Consider the following 20,505-nt stretch of genomic DNA (forward strand, 5'->3'; position numbering starts at 1 on the left):
GGTATAGGAACAAAATAGAACAAGCTCCCTACAGTATGGAAGTAAGAAGATTCCATAAAAATAATAGAACAGTTTCCTTTTCAATTCTAACATCCTTTTGCAAGCCCCTGGCTTATCCTCAGATATTTCCAGTATGTTGAAGTACTCTTATATTTGACCATTAATCCACATTTTTGTACCGTTTGAGAGGTGATTGGGCAATCTGGATTTCTTTAACCACTAAAGCTTTTTAAAAGAAAAAGAGAATTAAAATGCTTTTACTTTTGCCCACTCTAAACAACCATAGATTTTCATAACAGCTATAAGTGTTGCTTAGATAGAGCTTCTCAATAATTAAGAAAAATATACAAAGGCAAATTACTATCATGTGATGAGTTCTAGGAAAAACTCATTGCATGTTACTGTGGTCTCAGACTGACACACACAAGTTCCTGAAACATGCTGTGTGGTGACAGGTCCAGCTTGCAGTAATCTGCACATGCTTCACCATTAGTGCTTCTCTTTTGAAGCCTGAAAAGCTTACAGTCCTAGATAGAGGAAAATCACATTTCCAAGGAGAAAAAACAAATATACCAAATTCAGCAAGTCCAATGAGTTCAACATTTTAACTCCCCATGACACCTTTGACATTGTCATGGCCTTTCACTTTCTTATGGCTAAAAAACAGCATAATAAACATCACTCAAATGCTGACTGATGCCAGTTATGAGCTTTTACAGAAATCCCATACTTAATATTCTAAGGTCACCGATGAACTACATTAGGCACACTTTGAAACAGTTCCTACTTTGGACACAAAATCTCTGTAAACAGCTACTCTCAGGACAACAGTTAAAAAATCTTCAACCCAAAGATTTTTTAACCTGCAGCTCCATTAGAGGTTAAAAAATCACACTAATAGAAATGGAACAACCTGTTCTGCTACCATCCCACTATCTAACCTTACCATTATTCCATGACAGCTAATGAATAACCCTAAGATGCTCTGAAGACATGGAATTCGGACTGACTCTACAGTTTCCTACTCAGTTATCAGTCTGGCTCGGGATAAAATCAGTAGAAGTGTTACGTAACTCTCAACATACAATTCTCACAATCAGAGGACAGCAGACACAAATAGATCCCCTCACACAGGGCTGAGAAATGAAGGAACATTTCAGATCTAAAGCACAGCAGGCACCATTTTCCTGCTGACCTTTTCTTTACAGCAAAGCGATGGCCGTGGTGAATAAATGACCAATCTTGGTCTTTTTTTCTTAAACTGATTTTTGCCGTGTGGGGGCTCCAGCCCTGTCCCTCTCTCCCTGGGAAGGCCCATCCTGCTGCGAGCAGCTCTCTGGGTCAGCAGCAGGAGGTAGTGCTGATGGCGGTTGCCTGAAGAGAGAATACAGCAACCTATTACTGCTTCATACAGGAACAGCAGCCGCCACCGATTGTGTGAAGAAAGAGAAGGAACACTTGTTTTGCCCTTAGCAATCTCCCCTATTTCATCCCTACCTATAAGAGGTATTCACGCAGCCCCTACTGAGGCCTTGCAATCTCCACCTGCCTTACAAGACTTCTGCATTACAGAAAAAAGCATATCATATCTTTGTGCCCATCAGAAATGAAGTACAAAAAAATTGCATTGCTTGAGATAACAAAAAGTTTGTAACACAGAGAAGTAACTCCACATTTGCAGAAAGCATAAGGAAGCTTCTGTTCATCCAAACTCCCCAGAAAATTGCCAGTAACAAAATCAGTAAGTCTGCAAAACACCATTTCTACAACTGTCTTTTAGTCCAGATTCTATAGTTGTAAAACATCATTTGTGCCTTTTGTCTTAAAATAGTACTGAAGTTCTTCATCTTCAAGTACTTTTTACAGCTGAGCTGAAAAATCAGCCAGCCATCTTGCAGTAGGACAGGAAGAAAAGTGGCTTTATCTTCCTCTACAGAATCTCTGGACAAACTCATCTACAACCCCATCTTGATCAGTGCTGATGAAATAGGGGTTAGAAGAGCACTCTCTGCAGACAGAGTATCTCAAGGTGGAGTAGGGAAGAAAGAATAAAGTAGAGGGTACAAATGACTTTCTTACAGAAAATCTGCCTGAAACAGAGTCCAAGGAGATAAGCATATTTCAAGAAGCGTGGAGTTTTCTTGTGGAACAGACAAACTTAGTTCCTTATCATTCCTTCTCTTCTCTGTGTTGTCTATTAATTCACCGGGATAATTTCATCAGCGTGTACAGCTTACTAAAGGAATTGTCAGGCACAATCACCAGCACTTCTGAATAATCAGTGTGGATCAGTTATGTTATTTTGCTGTGACAGTGAAAGCTGGATTTAAGAGGTTTTTCTTAGCTTTACCACTACTTCAAATATATGGTAGTAAATATTGATGTTATTGGATGTTTTAGCATCAGAGTACATGCCTAATAAACATAAAGCTTCATGAAACTGATATTACTGAATATATGCTACAAGTGGAGATAGTGCATGATTTTCTTTAATTTTATTTTGTATAACTACTTTGAGTATCACTTTCGGGGGGTTGTCTCACATAGGTGCCATCTTTTCCTTTGGCAGGATATATAGCATAAGTTTAGATGTTTGTCCTGAATGAAGAGAAATGAAGCATTTCTAGGCTTTATTGTTACTGCTTCCTGGTACAATCTTTGGAGAGAATAATTATGCAAAGTGTGGAATTTATTATATATTTCAAAGTTATATTTAGTACACAAAAAGCTAAATCACTTGTTCAACTACTATATATACTGTAATTACAGTCTAATTTCATGCTTTTGGTCATGCAGTTAGCATAAGTAGTTGTAATTACACATTTAAGGCACGTAATCACATAATAATTAAGATACACAATTCAATTACATAATTAAGGTATGCAAATATGTAGGACCATCCTGTGACACTGATTTTAAGTAGACTACTCCATTAATTCTGAGGAGAGTTCTGCTTAACAACGCATTACACAATACAGCTTACAAAGTAGAATTGCACAGACAAGAAAAACGCAGACTTCATTTCATGGCCCTATGGATATCTGCCTGAAACATGATATAAAATAGAACTACCAGATTCTAATAATATTTATGGTAATGATTCTTGTCCTGACCCAAGTGAAACATTCAACGCAAATAGGAGAAGGTGCATTCTATTCTAAGTGGACCAAAATATTTACAGGCTTGTTCTGTAGGGTTTGGTAGAAGAAATACAGTCTCCATAAATATCCCTACTACTTCCTAATGACCTGTCATGTCCCCAAAATATGTTAAATAAGCAAGCCAAATAGCTAATTGTCTCTTCGCATGTTGCAATATTAAATATGGTTTTCATAATTTCTTTCAGCACACTAGGAAATGAAAGAGAATTTTTTCATAATCAGAAGAAAACAAAGGAGCACAGAGAACATGCATTTTCATTGTGATTGCATTTATGTTTAACAACTGAAAACTTTTATCTAAAACCATTAAAAAATCAAGATTGACTATAATTTCACTATATTACAATTATGTTCATGCTTTTAGTTGTTTTTTCTCTATTTTCACAATTAAAAAAAAAAAAAGATACCCAAAACTTGAGGGCCTCCGTGCAGAATACCACAAGAAATTTTCATGACTCCTTCAAGGAGAGTAAGAGGCAGCAGAAGCACAGCACTTTATTGGATATAACTTTGTGATTAGAGATAAGGCTGTGTTGAGAAAGTTATTCCTGATGAGAGACTAAAGCAGGTATATCATAATGAGGCCTGACTGGAACTCAGCAGTCTACAAACAATGAATAATTGCTGGCAACTCACTACAATTCCTCATAGAGATATACTAGAAACAGGCAGAGAAGCAAAAAAAAAAAAAAAAAGGATCTTAAACTATTTTTATACAAGTTCCATTGTACTGTTGTACACTCTAAGAAATAAGCAATACCTTGAATATCATCTGGCTTAAAGATCAAAGTCAGTAGACCTTCATCGGTATCCGTGATAGCAAAATCAGATATTCAGTAACCTATGTCAGAATAGTTCAAAAGAGCCTACTTAGAATATTCATAGGACATGAGGTGAAGACTTTTTTCCACCCCCACAATTAATATTTGTTATTATTCTTTATATTATTTATTTGAAAGATAGAAGGATACATTCATATTTTTGAAATGGTTTAAGTATGAAAAATGCTTCACTGCCTACTTTGAAATTAAATAACCACAGTGGCATGCCAACCTTCAGTAAGAGAAATTGAATTCTGCCAGGAAGAAATACCCAGGGCAATACTATTTACATTGCTAGGTACTACAGGTCAGGAATAGATTTCTATTATGCCTAAGGTACATCTCTCAGGGCCAGAGGGAAAAAAAAAAACAAACATCTCAAGCAGAAGGCTGAGAACTCCAGTCTATACAGCACCAGTTTGCACAGTGTGACTCTGATCTTTGGTGGCATTTCTACTGCACACTCTGCCATTCTGCAACTAACAAATACCATTTATAAACAGGCAAGCGATGTCTCTGCAGGTGATCTCAGCTCAAAGTATTCTTTCCTCTCCTTGCTGAAGAATAGCATAGACAGACTTGAAGAGGAATTCATGTCTATCTTTGAAGGGCTACCACTAGCATTTCTCTACTGGCAATATTTCAAAGGGAAACAACTGCTTCCCTCTAAGCTCTCAAGAGAAGGTAACTGAAATGTTATAAATCAGAAGCATACAATCTTCTGTCTGAAAATGAAGTCAATATGAGTGTTCTTAAGGGATTCCACAAGAATAGTATGGCATACTCCTATTTCTCCAAATTTTCCACCCTATCTTCACATAGCACAACCAACATATGGTTTTCCAATAATTTCAGAGGATTTTGCTATGTAATACTGGCAGTTGAGAGCTATTGCTGTAGGACTTGCCAGATTAGGCAAAGAGACCTAGAGGAGAACCTGCCCAGACCTTGGAACCCTCCTGTCCTCTGCTGCTCAGCCGAAGAGATGTCCCACCTTCTACAAGGACATCAGTACAAAGATACGTAATCAAAATAAGTCCAGGCTGGCTGTACTTGTGGGCATCAGCTGCTGGCATCTGCCTCTGTGCTGCCATGGGCATGGCACAGCAGATACAATGTCTGCAGTTCCCTATGTCACACAGGCACTGGTGACTTGAAAGCCACAGGGAGATAATAGAAAAAGCTGCACCCCTCTGCCAGATTAGGCAAAGGAGAGTGGGATGTTGTTTCAGTTCCTGCTGATGGCAGGAGGGACTGTGAGGAAGGGAACATTAAAGGTATGCAATGGGCAGGGATACACATCTGGTTTTCATGCTCTATGACTTCCCTCCACAAAACACAGAAGGAAGCTGACAGCGGGATGTATTTATTCATCTTTATTTACTGCTAACAAATACATGCTTTAAACAATTTAGTTTCTAAATTGAGTTTTATCCTTTTTGCCAAGATAAAAGATAGCGTTATGGATTAGTTCACATAGGAGGATAGTAAATATCACTTGGGCAGATACATGAATGGTCATAGCCTAATTCATTTCAGTTTTTCCTTCATCCTTTCCTTGATGACCAGAATTAGCTCATAAAGAATATTTATGCATAGACGGGTGATACTACACCTATATGGCCCTATGCTGGCTTTCTTTCCCTTCCACATTAATTATGTACTTAGCAACTTTAATTTCAGTTCAATTCTTTTTTGTCTTTAAATGTTTTTAGTGCACTGACTGAAAGAATATAATGAGACAAATACCTCTTTTTTGTGCATCTTTTTTTGGAGGAGAGTGAGGGATGGCAGTGTGGGTGCAGATAATGAATAAGCAACTCCTTCCCAACTGCCTTAAGGAAGACAATGAGTTCCCTTTTCTCTGACACTTGTTCTGATTATTGATGGAAGAAAACTCTACCCCTGAAGTCCATCCTCTTATGAATTCATCTCTTCTTCACACACACTCCTGACTTTCTCCTTGTATTAAACATTCATGTAAGCAGGGTAGACATTAAACTTGCTAGAAAGAAGACAGCTCTGCAGCTCTGACCCAATGTGTCAAAGGGTATCCCAGAGACAAACCCTCACATTTTGTCATCATGCTCACTGCTGCTGTCATGGTAATTGACCACAAACATGAAGATCCTTGAAAGTCATTAGATGCTATGATTTGCATACATACAGATTCTGCCGCTATGGATGAATTCAGTAGTGGGCATGCAATTTGCCAAAAATCCTCAAGCAAAGAAGCTAATACATGCAAGACACTGAATGCAAATTTTCTTATGACCTTTCACCAAAAATGTGTTTCACAAGAAAAGTCACTTTGGAGTCTATTTAGCTAAATGCAGGTAGTCCAGGAAAAAAAAAAAACAATGATAAAGCTGATTTGCATTGTAGTTTAGTATTTATTATTACCAACACATCTAAAGAGAGGAAAAGTCATAATGTAGAAATTACAATTGTATATTTCCAGTGAGATCCCATGAATATTTCATTCTAACCTAGTCTACTAACTTTGTCATCATCTTCTGTGGATAAATTTGAGCCCCTTATCTGCCATGTCTTCAAAACAAGGTGATTTCTGCACTTCTGTATAATTTTTCATCATTCACAACTCTGAAGTCCATTCTCCTTCTATCCCTCACCCCTGCTGCCTCACAGACTAACCAGGATGAAAGAAAAGAGGACTGTATACAACAGTCCTTATTTAATACAGGTCACTAGCATCCTTAAGGGCCATTCCATGAAAAAGGGCTGATCATTTTTCCCCACGAGGATCCACCTGCACATCCATAAAGCCATGAATACTTGGTATTTGATGATATCAAAAGCTGCTGAAAAAACTAGAGAATAAGCCTGGACAATGATGAAGTCATAAGGATATCAGCCACCAGTGACCTGAAACCATTAGCTAGTTAAGCCAATGTTGATCTGTACATTGACCATAGGATGCATATTCTTCAGTCACGACGATGGTGTCGGCTACTTTAAAAACGTTCACCAAGATGTGGTGACAGGACAACATACTTGTATGTGCTTTAACATTTGACACTAACTTCAAGATGCATTCAATTAACATATCAGATCTCAATCCAAGTGGAGATAAAGAAATCAAGTAGTACAATAGCATTTAACAGCTGATAATGGTGTTTCTGCCCGATTTGCTCTAATTACACAGATGAAATAGGCTGTGTTACAGGCAACCATTAATTGTTCTATAACCCAGCCCACACTTTTATTCAGAATTTAAGGCTAAGGTCCAAATTCTCTTCATAAGAGAAGTAATACAGTAACCTTCCTTTCACACTGAAAAACTTTTAACTTCAATTTGTGAAGACGTTTTAATTTTACTACTAGTACACTGAAAAACAAACTACTTCTGAGAAACTTCAAGCAAAATACCGAATTCTTAGCAAAGCATTAGCTAAATACGTATTTCATTATATATCCAAAGTCATTCCACAGCACATTTGCTGCTTTTCACATAGACTAGTAGATATTTTTGATTAAATTATTCAAGGGCAGAATCCATCATTACAATAATTTAAATAAGTTTGGAATTCAGAAAATTTACCTTCTCACAATGTGTGGTTCCAGGGAAAATTGTATTGTTAACATTAATGAGCCTATATACTCATTGACATTCACCTCTCTAAATTTTGAGAGACTTAAAATTAATGCAAATAACAAACTGCTTCTGACTACCTATTTGTGATAAACATTTATGTCTCCAGAGCATTTAACCTCTTCTCTCTGGAAGTGATCTTGGCAGAAATAAAACAGGCCTGCAGACTGGCTTTTCAAACGTGTATTCCCACTACATTTACAGACACCTGATGAACCTAAAACTTCTTAAAACAGGACTATACAAACAGTCCTTTCAAGTGAAGGAACACTTTGGAATTTTTTTTTTTTAAACTTAACAGAGGAGTTTGATAGAGGGCTGTGAATAATTAAACAGCAGGAATAATGCTACATAAAACAGTTCTGTAAGCCTTCTTGCAAAAATGTATGCATTCATTAAGAGTGTTAAGTGCAAAAGCAAATAATGAAGAACCTTCCTTATTAACAGGTAATTTTGTTTTAAAATAAATGCATGATTTAGTTCAAGGTCTTCTCTTGTTTATACAGAATTTGGAAACTAACTCTCCAATCTTTGATAAGAGTTCAGGCTAAATGGAGCTTGTACAAGGAGGTCCATGAAAGTAAGGGACTGAGGCCAGGGCTTCATGTGCTCCACGGCACTGAAATTGAGTCTGTCTCTATTTCTTAGAAAGAAATTGTCTTTCAAACTGGATACTGTACTATGCTAAAGTATTCCAACTGTCAGCACTGCAACATGGAAAAAAAAAAGTATATGCAAACACTGTTAAGCAACTACACAGTGATATTACTAGACTGGCAACTACAACTCAAACTATGAGAATAATACAAACAAGAAAATAAAAGCTAAAATTTCATAGCAAATTCAGCCCATCAATAACTTCATTGTAAAAACATCAAGACAAGTAGTCCATGTTGAGACCTGCAACTACACTCTCTGCAATTAAGGAAATTATGTTTTCTTGCAATTCTGATAAAGGCAGATAAGCTCAAGAACCCTCCCAGAAGGCTGAGGACAGCTATTTACTTTTGAAATCTAAGATGCAAGTCTTACACCTAATTTCTTTCTGTAGTTCCAGCTACTACATGCTGAAGCCATTTCACATTGTGAGTGATCAGAAGAGGAAAAGATAAAGAGTCAAAGAATGCAAGCCACTCACCAACAAACTCTGGGAAAGTTCATATTTTTCAGCCTATCAAAGGGTTAAAGTTGCTGTGAGGTTTCTGTCACAAAGCCGATAATTCAAATACAATTTGTATTCAGAATTTTTAGACATCTTTCTAGTTAAAAGACGACCCCACTACAACAAATAATGTGAGGAAAATGAAATCGGAATGATCTGATCACAGATCATTTCCTCCTACGAGAGCGAGGAACACTTCAATGTCTCCCCTCTCCTTCCTCCTATTTGTCCTTTCAGGATATGAAGGTACCTTGGAGGATTCTATGCTTTCTACAACACTTGGTTTTGCTGTGGGAATGAGCTCTTTTCCCACCATAAACATAAAATAGACATTATAATTGGCAACTGCTGATGAAGGATTTTATTTGTACCTTGGCAATTCCCTATCATTATGAGTATGCTCAAGCAGATAACATAACATTGCATAACATTGCCACAGGTTGGTGTACCATTTATATCACCCAAATTCAGCCTCTATTCTGAGCTCCTCAGCATTTCTTAGCCACTATGGTGTTAATACACTCCACATTCATGAACACTGATTGACATAATTGAAGAAGAAATATTCAAGATTGTTTTTACAAATTATACTGAGATATAAACAACGGTCACAGCCATATTCTCTGGAATCTTAAGTTCTTCCAAAGTTTATTTTCTTCCTTTGTCCTCAACTTCACTAGTATGTTTAAAGATGCATTACTCTCCCCTTGCTTTTTACCTTTGTAACCTTTAACGAGTACAAACTCCATTTCATATAATCAGTGTTAAAAAATAAGTGAAATAGCATTTCAGGTTTTCTATCAGAGTCACAGTCAATCACGTGCACAAAAACATTCCCAAACTCTTAACTTCACCAGACTTGTTTCTTCTGCAAAAAAAGAGCATTGATGCTGCAAGCTTGTGTTAAAAAAAAAAAACAAACATCACCAAAACGCCTTTCTGAAAGCCCTCTTGCATAGCTTATAACCTTAGGAATAGAGTTATTCTGTCCAATAAGATGGAAAACACAGTATTCCCTTTTAAACAGCATGCTTTCTTCTATCTAATTGCCAGCAATGTATGTACCTCTTCCAAGCACATTACTCACCCCAAACATTTTCCATCACTGTGATCCAAAGGTGATGGAAAATATTTGCCACCCTGGAGAGATGTCTCCTCCTAGTCACTAACTTCTTATCCTTAGCAGAAAGCACTATTAAATTCCAATCAGTCTGCTCAGGCAGCATATCCCCTGGGGCTCTCAGTGATATTGTTCTTCTACACAGAGGTAACACAAGAGCTTGGAGTTCTTTAAAGTCTCATTCAGAATAATACTTAACTAAGGCAACTGTATACAGAAAATATGTAGCTGTTCATTTCTTGCAATGGTTTATCACAAGAAGAATTAGATAAATCGGGCTCTCTGCCTAGACTGTTTAAAGAACTGCAGAATATTGCCTCATTTTTCCAGCAGAATACCAGGAGCTATTTGTATTATTGAATTAATACTCAAAAATACACTCTGCTTTAATATAAGAATATACATTCTCAGAGAGAACTTTTGATTCTCCAATTACATATAACAGGATAACTCTGCATTTAGTTTTGGCTAATATAAACTTACACAGCAACAAAAATGCAATGGAATATTGGTGGGAAGGTGCAGCCTCTACTGCCAACCCACCAGCAGCCACCTTTGTCACTGTGGGCCAGTGTAATACAATAGGAGGCATTACTTTTAGAGCAGCCCTCTTACATTTTTCCAGACCACAAATCTTTCTATTTTTCCTTTAGACACTGCTCTGTTCTTCACATCTTTTGAAAACACTGACCCCAGAAACACATGCATCATACTATTTGTTAGCTACTTTAATCCCACCTCTTGGAAATATTTTGTATTTGCATCAGAAAAGAGTAATGCCATACAATCATTTGTAATAGATCACAGCATCTTTAAGGACTGCAATACACAGGAGACTTCACTGCTTACCCTGTCATTTCACAATTCACTCCGCCTTCTAACCTCTGAAATACTTCACATACACAGTCAATCCTGTACAAATTTCTACCTGACTTCCCTAATTATGACAATACATGACAATAATGGGAGAAAATGCAGATTAATCATCATGTATCTGATTATATACATTCATTACCTATCTAGATCTTGGTGTATTAATATTTTTCTCAAGTAAAAATCAGTTGAAATTATGCAACTCTATAATTGACAGCAATTTAAGTCATGCCCTGAGCTGCATGTTATGAGGGAAAAGTTTCCTTGCTCTGTTTAGTAATGAAGCATCTAAATCTGATTGCCAGAAGCTGGCAGTCACCGTACACTAGCCATATTTTTACGAAGCTTCCTCTCCTTGTCCCAGTCAGAGGCATCATACCAACGCAAGAGAGAGTAGGCTGATTCTATATGGTTGTTTTGATGAATTTATAAATTCATAACAACTTAGTCACATTTTACAAAGGCAACTTATTTCTAATATTAAACCACTCTCTTGTCATTTGGAAATAAAATAAACATATGGAATTGGTTATTTCATTTTTGAGTCATATATATTACTCAAAAGACAGCACGTTTGAAGATTAATGAGCTGATCCCAGCAACTAGTATAACTTTAAAGATGAAGACACTGAAAGATGCATTTGCATCTCCTTGGCATTTATAGAGAAGGGTGCGTGGTTGAATCACAGAACTGATAGATATCCTTGTTTCAGAAGACAGCTCTTCTGCCAAGTCATGTTCTTTTCTACCTAATCCAATAAGGAAAACATAATGCAATCTATTTTACTACTTTTCCTACATAAATAACCATTTGCAAGATGCTTGTAGCCGTATACGCAGCAAAGCTCAGGAGGAACAGTTCAGTGCTATGTAGTACTACCAAGACAAGTGTAGAGTTTACCAAATCTGTGTTCTTATTCATCCACGAAGTTCCTGTCTACAGTATAATACTATGAAAGCACAACAGATAATAGCATTAAATGGAACAATTTCACTCTAGTGGAAGCCACAGCAACAGCATGAGATATAGAGCATTTATCACAGCAGATGCAATTTTCTTCAAGCTCTGATTGTATCTACTTTTTGAACACAAAGGTATTAAAAATTAATTATGCTACCAGTCAGTTACACAAACGTGTTACTATATGTGATGATATGTGATGAAGTCAGCTCGAGGCCTAAAGGAAGTCAAGAGAATAAAAATGATAACCTAGTTACTTAAGATAAATTACGAGCGCTATAAGATTTAAGACATACTTTCAGCAGGAGCAGACTTGTTCGACATGGCAAACCAAGCCCCAAATTCCTCTTTACTTTATAAATTACTTTTTAGAAGACTATGAGTACATCATGCTACAGAGGGAAAAAAATCTAATATGTGCAGACATGCAATCTCACAATGGTCCTCAAGACCAGAACAGGACATTCACACAAAGACAAAAGTCCCATAAATTTACCATCCTCTGCCTGGTGTCCTAGAGGCAAAGATGACTTCACAACCCAAAGCAAAAATAGATAAAAAGACAACTATGAGCAACATTCAGCTTCAGTAACAGTCAGAGGCTAAGAATAACAGAGAACATTGCAGCTCCCAACAGCAATAAAATCTGACCAGCATCCCAATGGCTGACTTTAAAAAACTCTGACAATGAGTAGAGCCCAGGGCTGCTCCCACTGAAGTTAATGGGATTCATGTAAATAATTCAGCTGGAAAAAACAGCTCTTACTGCTGTTAATTCACACAACCAGTGAAAATAAGGAATGGATAGATAACACCACAGACTTTTCTATCACCTTACAAATACTCTTTAAGAACAATTGTTAGACTAATATTCAGTTTCAGAAAGATGAAAAATATCAAATAATTGTCAATTAATGTCAAAGTTACAGAAATAAATGTTTCTGTCTGAAACAAAAATCATTCACTACAAAGAAAAAGGTTTATTTTATTCATGACCTTTTCTACCCAGTATTTTCAAAACTCTACAGATTGGACCCAGGCTGAAAATACTACCAATATTTTCTCTTGCCAAAAAAATTGTGACGGAACAAATCCAGCTGAAGACTTGTAAGCCAACACAAATCCTTGTACAGCTTCCTCTGTCTCCTAGATTTTGCTTTTTGTATGAGACACAGCTCAGCACAGAACAGCCCACTGTGATGGGTCAACCATCCAGCCAGAAGCGCCTGCATGAGGCTGTGGAGCACTGGGTGTCTGACATGCTCCATCCCTAAGCCTCCACACTGGCAAATTAAATAAAGATGCTACTTTGCTTCCTTTCAGAACTGATTGACATTTTAATTAGACTACAGTTAAAAGCATCAATCACACTATGAAGTGAGGCAATAATTCACTGCTAATAAAACTTCCTGCAATGCATTTTTTTTTTTTTTTTTTTTAAACAAGCACCAATATGCAGTTTACCACACTTATGGTTTTATGTTTTTTGGTTTTCAGTATTCCACATCAAAACATCATGTACTGGAATTAAAGTGTTAATGCTCCAATTCCAGGTACCTATCCCTATACATTACAGAAGTCAAGGGATCTGACCCTTCTGAGTGGGGCGGTCTCTTACTGCCTGGCAGTGGGTGCTGGAGGGTGCTTTCCTAGCCGTTCCAAGCTTTTCATGTTTGACTGTCTCAGGAACTCTCTCTCCCCCCTATCTTATTTGATTTATTAGTCTCAATTTCAATTAGATTGTATTATATTGTGTTATCTTGCATTCCAATATCCTAGTTAGTAAAATAAGTTTTCCTCCACAGATTGTTGCCGCTGTTTTTTTTTCCTCCCTTCGTTCCTTCCCATTTTGTGGGGCCAGGAGGGGCAGGGGCCTACTGCCCCCTGTCACAGGCATAGATTGATCTAGTTAACTCCGTGACACACACTAAAAAAAAAAATAACACAAGCAAACACAATAGTGCAAACTTTTTTTTCAGTGAAGTATCAGCTTCCATGAATCCATTTCTAAGAGAGGATTTTACTTCTCTTCCTTCAGATCATCTAAATACTTAGTGAGTTCAAAGGACATAAATACACTCTATTTACTATTCTCATTTTGATAGATTTGTAAAGATATATGAATAGTCCAGACTCCTCCATTCTAAAAACTTCTTCCCTTCAGCCCACTGATCATACCACAGAAACAATGTTTTTCCTTTTATTTTTCAGGTATTTTACCAGTGCTTTTCACTGTTGCAAATTTTCAGGAAAGAAAGCTGTGCTTACTATTAAAAACAGGAGCAAAAAACCTCTATGTCTAGGTAAGCATTTGAAATCAAGAAGTAGCATATATAGGCCACCAATATGTTTTTAAAGAATGGAAACCTTTCACAACAAATACTGTTAAATTAATCATTTGTTTGCTTATTTACGTGTGGAACACATGTGCAAGATGATTTATCTTCTGCAAAGCTCAGCCATCTGGCTGTTGTTAAAGCCTAAAAGAACACGATAAAAACAAATGGCTACAGGATTGCTTTGTTTTTCTAAGGAATATTATGGGTGTGGTGAAGTTTTCTGGCAGCATCTCCAGCAAAGAATGGCTACATCACATCATCATCTACTGCATAGACAACACTCTTTGCTACAGTTGACATACTCAACACTCACATCCACTGTTTGCCAGGAGCAGAGAGAAGAAAATCAGTATTTGAGAAGCTGCCCCTGGTATGTAGACACATCTCAGGTTCTGAGAAGTGCATTCAATAAAAACGTACCTATCAGATGTAGACACTAAAATTAATGTCATTCTACCAAAATAGGAAATGTAGAAAAAGCTTCATATCCCCAAGCTATATTGGATTTATGAGACAGCATAAGTGTTCAAGAAGTGCTTCTTTGCAGAGTTCTAAATTCATATATCTGTAACAAGAATAAACAGCAGTTTTTCTTCTTCTTCTGTTACTATTTTAATGAAGAAACCTTTATAGAGCCCTTTAGTGAGCCATACCTATGAATCAGTTTAGCACAAGGCTAACATGGCATCATCTGCAACTATGAGGAATTGTCTTCTGTCATGCTGAATTCCTGATTCTGTGAATATCTTTAATGAGCAAAACCACAACAGTAGAAATGCCCTCACATATGCAATGATCTCACTATAGTCCTTGCAATTCATATGCAACTTTCATGCTTCATTTGAAATACATATTGCAATCACAGCCCAACTAATCTAAAAACTGGTCTCTGAATGTAATGAAATGCACAGAAATCACAAATAAGACAGTGTTCAAACAACATATTGCCCAGACAGATTCTTAGTAACGCTGTTTTCCCATAACAGCAAGGAGGAAATCAGTTTCAAGAAAAACTTACACACACATCATTAAAACTTTTAGCTTAGGAAATGGGACAAGGGTTGCTACAGATGAGGCCCACGTGACTTTTCACTTTCCATATGAAAAATGAATCTTGGCTCCATGAGCATTCTGTGGAGCCAAAACTGAGGGAGGAGGAAAAGGGGATTATTTGTAGGGCAGAAGGAAGCGGGTGTGATCACATGTACGTGAATAAACAGATCTCCCTTGCATGTCCCCCCCCACCCACTTTTCCTTATTTTTCATGTGTCTAGAGGTTACATTTTTCTTAGCCTAGGACCACAGGACTACAACAGTAGTCTACTGTATATTGGGGGTAAATTCCATGCACAAACCATTGACTGCAGCTTGCGCAAATACGTGGGATTCAATACTTATATTTGTTCATAGCACTACATTTTTATTTTAAACCAGAATGGCTAGGAACCATGCAAGAGAACTTCTCAGATTTATAGAGCCCATTTTTCACTCCGTGAAGTTTATAAATTATCCCAAAAGAACAACTCACTGAGCAAAACCTAACCCGCTATTTAGTGCTCAAAGCAAAAATGTTTCCCTTTAATCAAGGAAACTTAAGAAAATTATAGGTCAACTACAGCAGAATAAAATAGGTGTGGCAGGCATTTAATGGCGCTATAGTAAGAAATGGACTTCACTTTCATAATTCCTAAGAAACTATGTAGTTCAACACCAGCTACCTATTCAGACCCAAGTTTTATAAAATAAGTTAGGAAGATGTAAAACTCAAGTCACCACTTGACAGTGGTGACTGTCCACTATCACAGAAAAAATGAGCTATTACATTTACTTTATTTCATTATCACACAGGAAAAGCAAACAAAATAACAACTGTGCTTTTCTCTACCAAATCCTAGTATATTTATTTAGAGAGAAAGAATAAAGAGGACTTTCTCTTGGTTGAGAACTCAAACACAGTTTTGTCCTGAATCTTACATGCTAGTTGTACAGAAGGTCATGAGCCTTGGCTTGCTAGTGTTCTTCAAAATGCAGGCTTATGACTGCTGTGCTTCATAATGTAATTCCCAATTCTCTGTTAAAAGTGAAGCTGCCAGCACTGCATGCAGTACAGATGAGAAAGTACTTTTCCCCCCTCCCCTTCTCCTTCAATTTCATAAATAACATGACTGCATTTTTCCCCACATGCTTTCAAATTCATAGTCAACAGTTAAAGAGTTTCAGCATCTGAAAACACCAACAGGTGTTGGTAAGCCACTCACCACAGGTGTATTCCCACCTTGCCCACTAGCCAGCTAGTCACATTGGAAGCTGTCCCTTTGCACTGAGCTGCAGAACCATCAAAAAGATGGTCTTCTGGGAGGACTTCTTCCCCCTTTTCTTCTAACAAGTCAAAGATATGACATGCCAGTGCATTTTCCCCTTCTCAGCCCCGCTCCATCAGCTGTGAAGTTAATCTGTTCTGCAAGAGAACAGAGCATTGTCCAGTAGTGTTCACATTCAGAAAAGCCTCACCCAAGTTCACTCCTTTCCTATCTTCTTCTGATTCTTTATAGCTCAACACAAACCAGTGCTCTGGGACACAAAATCATGGCAGCTCACATTTCAGCTTACAAAGAGCCAAGGCACCTAAACATATAAGTCTGAAGAAGATAACAGAGAATTCCATCCTTTCAAAGATGGAAATTTGAAATTCTTCAATTGCACAACAGAAACACTTCTTAATTAAGATGCCCCAGTTTTAATTGTTTCACTCTCCCCAACTCCCCACCCCTAACAAACTTTTAAAGAAAAGCGATGATAAACTCCACTCCCAATCTCAAAAAACACTAAACATAGTACACTTACAAATATTTGTGTTTTGTTATAATGGAATGATTTAATATTTGGTACTAAAGGATAAAAAACTTGACTGATGGTTCTTCTAACCAGACTATGCCATTCTCTTTCATTTAATAATCTCCTACTTCAGGAAGAAAGATACCACTCTGACAGAAGCCTTTCAATTCAGATTCTTTAGGAATTAATTATCAATATCACTGCAATATTGTATCCAGAAAGGACACATGAACATTTATAGACATACTGGTGTCATAGTAGAAAGGACTGTCTCACATCAAACACACACACGTGTATGTGCATATATATTATATATATATATATATATATATATATAAACACACACACACACACACACACACACACACCAGATTGCAATTGAACATGAAATATAAGAAGGTATGTATAAGATAATGAGAAAATTTAATATCATGTCCTATATATGAAATTCTATTGGTATAAGAATGTTACTTGTAAATAAAAAGGGATGGTGTTAGAAGTATTAATATGTATTTTTAAAAAAGGGAAGTAGGGGTAGGATGACATCTTGGAATCTTTCTTTCACTTTCCAGGTGATTGGGGTGCAGATCAAGTACATATTTTTGAATGGACCACATGTTTTTATGTATTTTTTCAAAACTTTATCTGAATAAAAATCTGGACTAAGATGCAGGAAAATAAAACTGCTCAATACCTAACACAACCCTTTTTTTGTGTGTTAAATACATAACACATTTTCAAAAATAACACTTTCCTGTAGCAGCACTTGCAAAAGATAGCTGACCATTTCACCACCTTCCAAACACCATAATCTCTCTAAATACTTAAGAGATGTCATGTTTAGAGCTTTTACTACATCATAAAGCTTCCTTTGTATACCCAAATGTTACTAGACTTTATACAGTTGACTGAGATTTATGAGGCAAATGAGAAAGCTGCTTGTATGAGTCAGACCTTGTAACTAAGCAAGAAGCTAGCTCTAACCATGGAAATAAAGCATATTATCAAAAAAAAAAATCTCCAGGAAATAAAGCAAGATGGGGGTAGTAACATTACAAAGTGAAAATACTAGAGAAAACAAACCACATGGAAAAAAAAAAAAATCAGGAAATAGAGCAAGACAGATTTGGTTCTACTCTCTAGTAACAAAATTAGAAGTAGCACATATTAAGAAAAACATTGAAGGGAACTGGAAGCAACAACAGCAAGCATCCCCACAGATGTACAAGATCAAAAAAAAAATCAGGATATAAAAACTCATGAAACAGACCAGCTTAAAAACTGATCAACTGAAAACCTCCACTTTTCATTTCACATTCATTTCTACTAGATTTCAGATGAGAATACATGCAAAGATATTTTCATTTGAATCCCTGAAATGCATATGGAGGATTTCTATCCAACAGTGAGTGTTCCTGGAAAGCTTCAACTTTCTTATCTAACTTCTCTAAAGTAAACAGATTGCTGGGGAGAAAATAACATGCAGAAATGATTCTTTAAAAATCCAGTGGTAACTACATGGAATGTTAATTATTAACTTTTTAATTATTAACTCACTATTAATTAATTACTTTCCAAGCTTTATGCAAGCAGACAAGGACCAAGTTCAGTGGCACAAGGCATAGAGAGCTCACACTTATGTTCTCAGTTCGGTACTGAAACTGAATGGAGATACAGGTAACCCTCTTAAAAGTCCTCAAATTGAAAACAAAAGGCCTTTCTTCTTTTCTTTCCAAATGTCAAGGCTTGCTCTCTTTGAGAAGGCTGGAAAAATCAAACACCTTTTTCACACACAAAAAAAGTTTACAGAAGTGTTTCTGAACTACTTTATGAAAAACTCACCCAATTTTTCCATTTACTCTTTGGGCATAAATAAATGAATGGATTTTGCTTAATTTTTCCTTTTATTCTTTGACTTCTTGTTCCTCCATTCAACTCTTTAAATAGATTTCCTTACCCTTCCATTTCTCAGCTATGATTCCTAGCAGAACTGTGTTCAAGAGTGCACAGCAGAAGGCAGTAGTGCAACTCCCAACACGTGGGGTCCCACACAAAACACACGTGGCTGTGTATTTCATATGCTAAAAGTGCTGATGGTATCAAATTGAATTGGTGCCAAACACCACAGCATGAATGAAAAGTCTATACGCTTGCACAACGACCACTTTAAAGCCTTTTTTAATGTTTCTTCAAGTACTGCAAATAAAGAAGGAAAACCTGCTCAGAAAGAGTAGTATACTTTATACATACAAAAAAAAAAAAACAACCAGAGAGATCCAAATGTTCTGTAAAGTTATTTCTCCACAGAAACTATTTGATTCACGGTTATTGTCATGAAAAATAATTTTCCAGTAGGAAAAAAAAAAATGAGGCCATATGAAAAGAGAAAATATACAACACTGGTTCCACAGGTGGTCATCTGAGCACTGTGCCCTTCCTGAAGGGATTACTACCCCAGGTTTGCTCATTAAAGAGTTGGATGTTTAGTCCTCTGTCAGGTGCCATCTGGTGACAGGAGCATCATCCCAGCACATTACAGCAACCACCCACCCTGACAAACTTCCTGCAAAACTGGAATATTGCATCTCTGCAGTACACAATGGAGTTTTGCCAAATGCTTAACAGCCCTATTATTTCTCCCTGACAGGCTGTTTTACAGAAGTTATTATTTTCTGATTACACTAAGTGAAAGTATGGGTCGTTGGACAGAACAGAGGATATTTACATTGGACCTCTGGCATCATTATAACAAGATAAAGAGCAAACAAGCCAGAAATGCTCCATTTGGAGTGACATTGCAACTTGTTATACCATGTATTTACAAAAAAAAGATGAAGCAATTTAATTCTTACTGCAGAACAGATTTTCTCCTAAAGGTGAAGCCACCAAAAGAGAAGACAAAGAAGCTAGGAGCAGAGAAATTCTCAGGATTTCAGAGAATTGGGAAGAAAAGAAGAGCAATGGAATTATGACATCTTACACCAGCTGGAGATCTTGCCTTAGCAAAGCAAGTCTAATGTAATTCAGAGTGATTGACCATCAACAGATTGTAACATACATAACACTAAATCATGAGAAAAATGTATTGCTTAAGTAGTACACTGATATGAAGACACTCCTTGATTTCAAAGAAATTTCAAACTGAACTTTACCTGCAGGTGTTTCATGTTAAATAAAAGTATCTGCCTCCTATTGACTCTTCTCTCATTTATCAGGCACATAGCACTAATTTGGCAGTATTAGGGTCCTATAGCAAGCAATCCCTTTAGAGCTGTAAAATTGTCTAATAATTCATCCTCTTTTCTGTACCACTCAACTGTGCACAGAGTGCTTCATCCAGCAAAAACAAGGATTCATCTAAGAGAAAATAGTAGTATGGCAAACAGAAACAGAACCATTTCATCCAGACAACAAAAGAGTAAGAGATTATTTATCTGCTTTGCCAAAAAAGCAGGAGACTGCGTTTCTGCTTTGCATGCCTCCTTTAGGGGAGAGAAAGGTTACACAGCAGGCATCTATAAATGCATTTATATATTTCTACTCTCAGAAAAAAAAAATAAATCCACAAAACCTAGTTGTGAGTGGGAATTAAGACATCATAAATATGCTAACTAATATCA

At 36.8% G+C, this 20,505-nt stretch overlaps 1 long non-coding RNA gene across 6 annotated transcripts in view; it reads right to left on the reverse strand.

Moving 5' to 3' along the window:
* The window catches only part of LOC116230821 (uncharacterized), a 183,032-nt gene that overhangs the window by 87,569 nt on the left and 74,958 nt on the right, over positions 1 to 20,505 (reverse strand). The window lies entirely within an intron of this gene.

The sequence above is a fragment of the Phasianus colchicus genome, chromosome 10 (assembly GCF_987193195.1).
Source record: "Phasianus colchicus chromosome 10, bPhaCol1.hap1.1, whole genome shotgun sequence".
Taxonomy (NCBI): Eukaryota; Metazoa; Chordata; class Aves; order Galliformes; family Phasianidae; genus Phasianus; species Phasianus colchicus.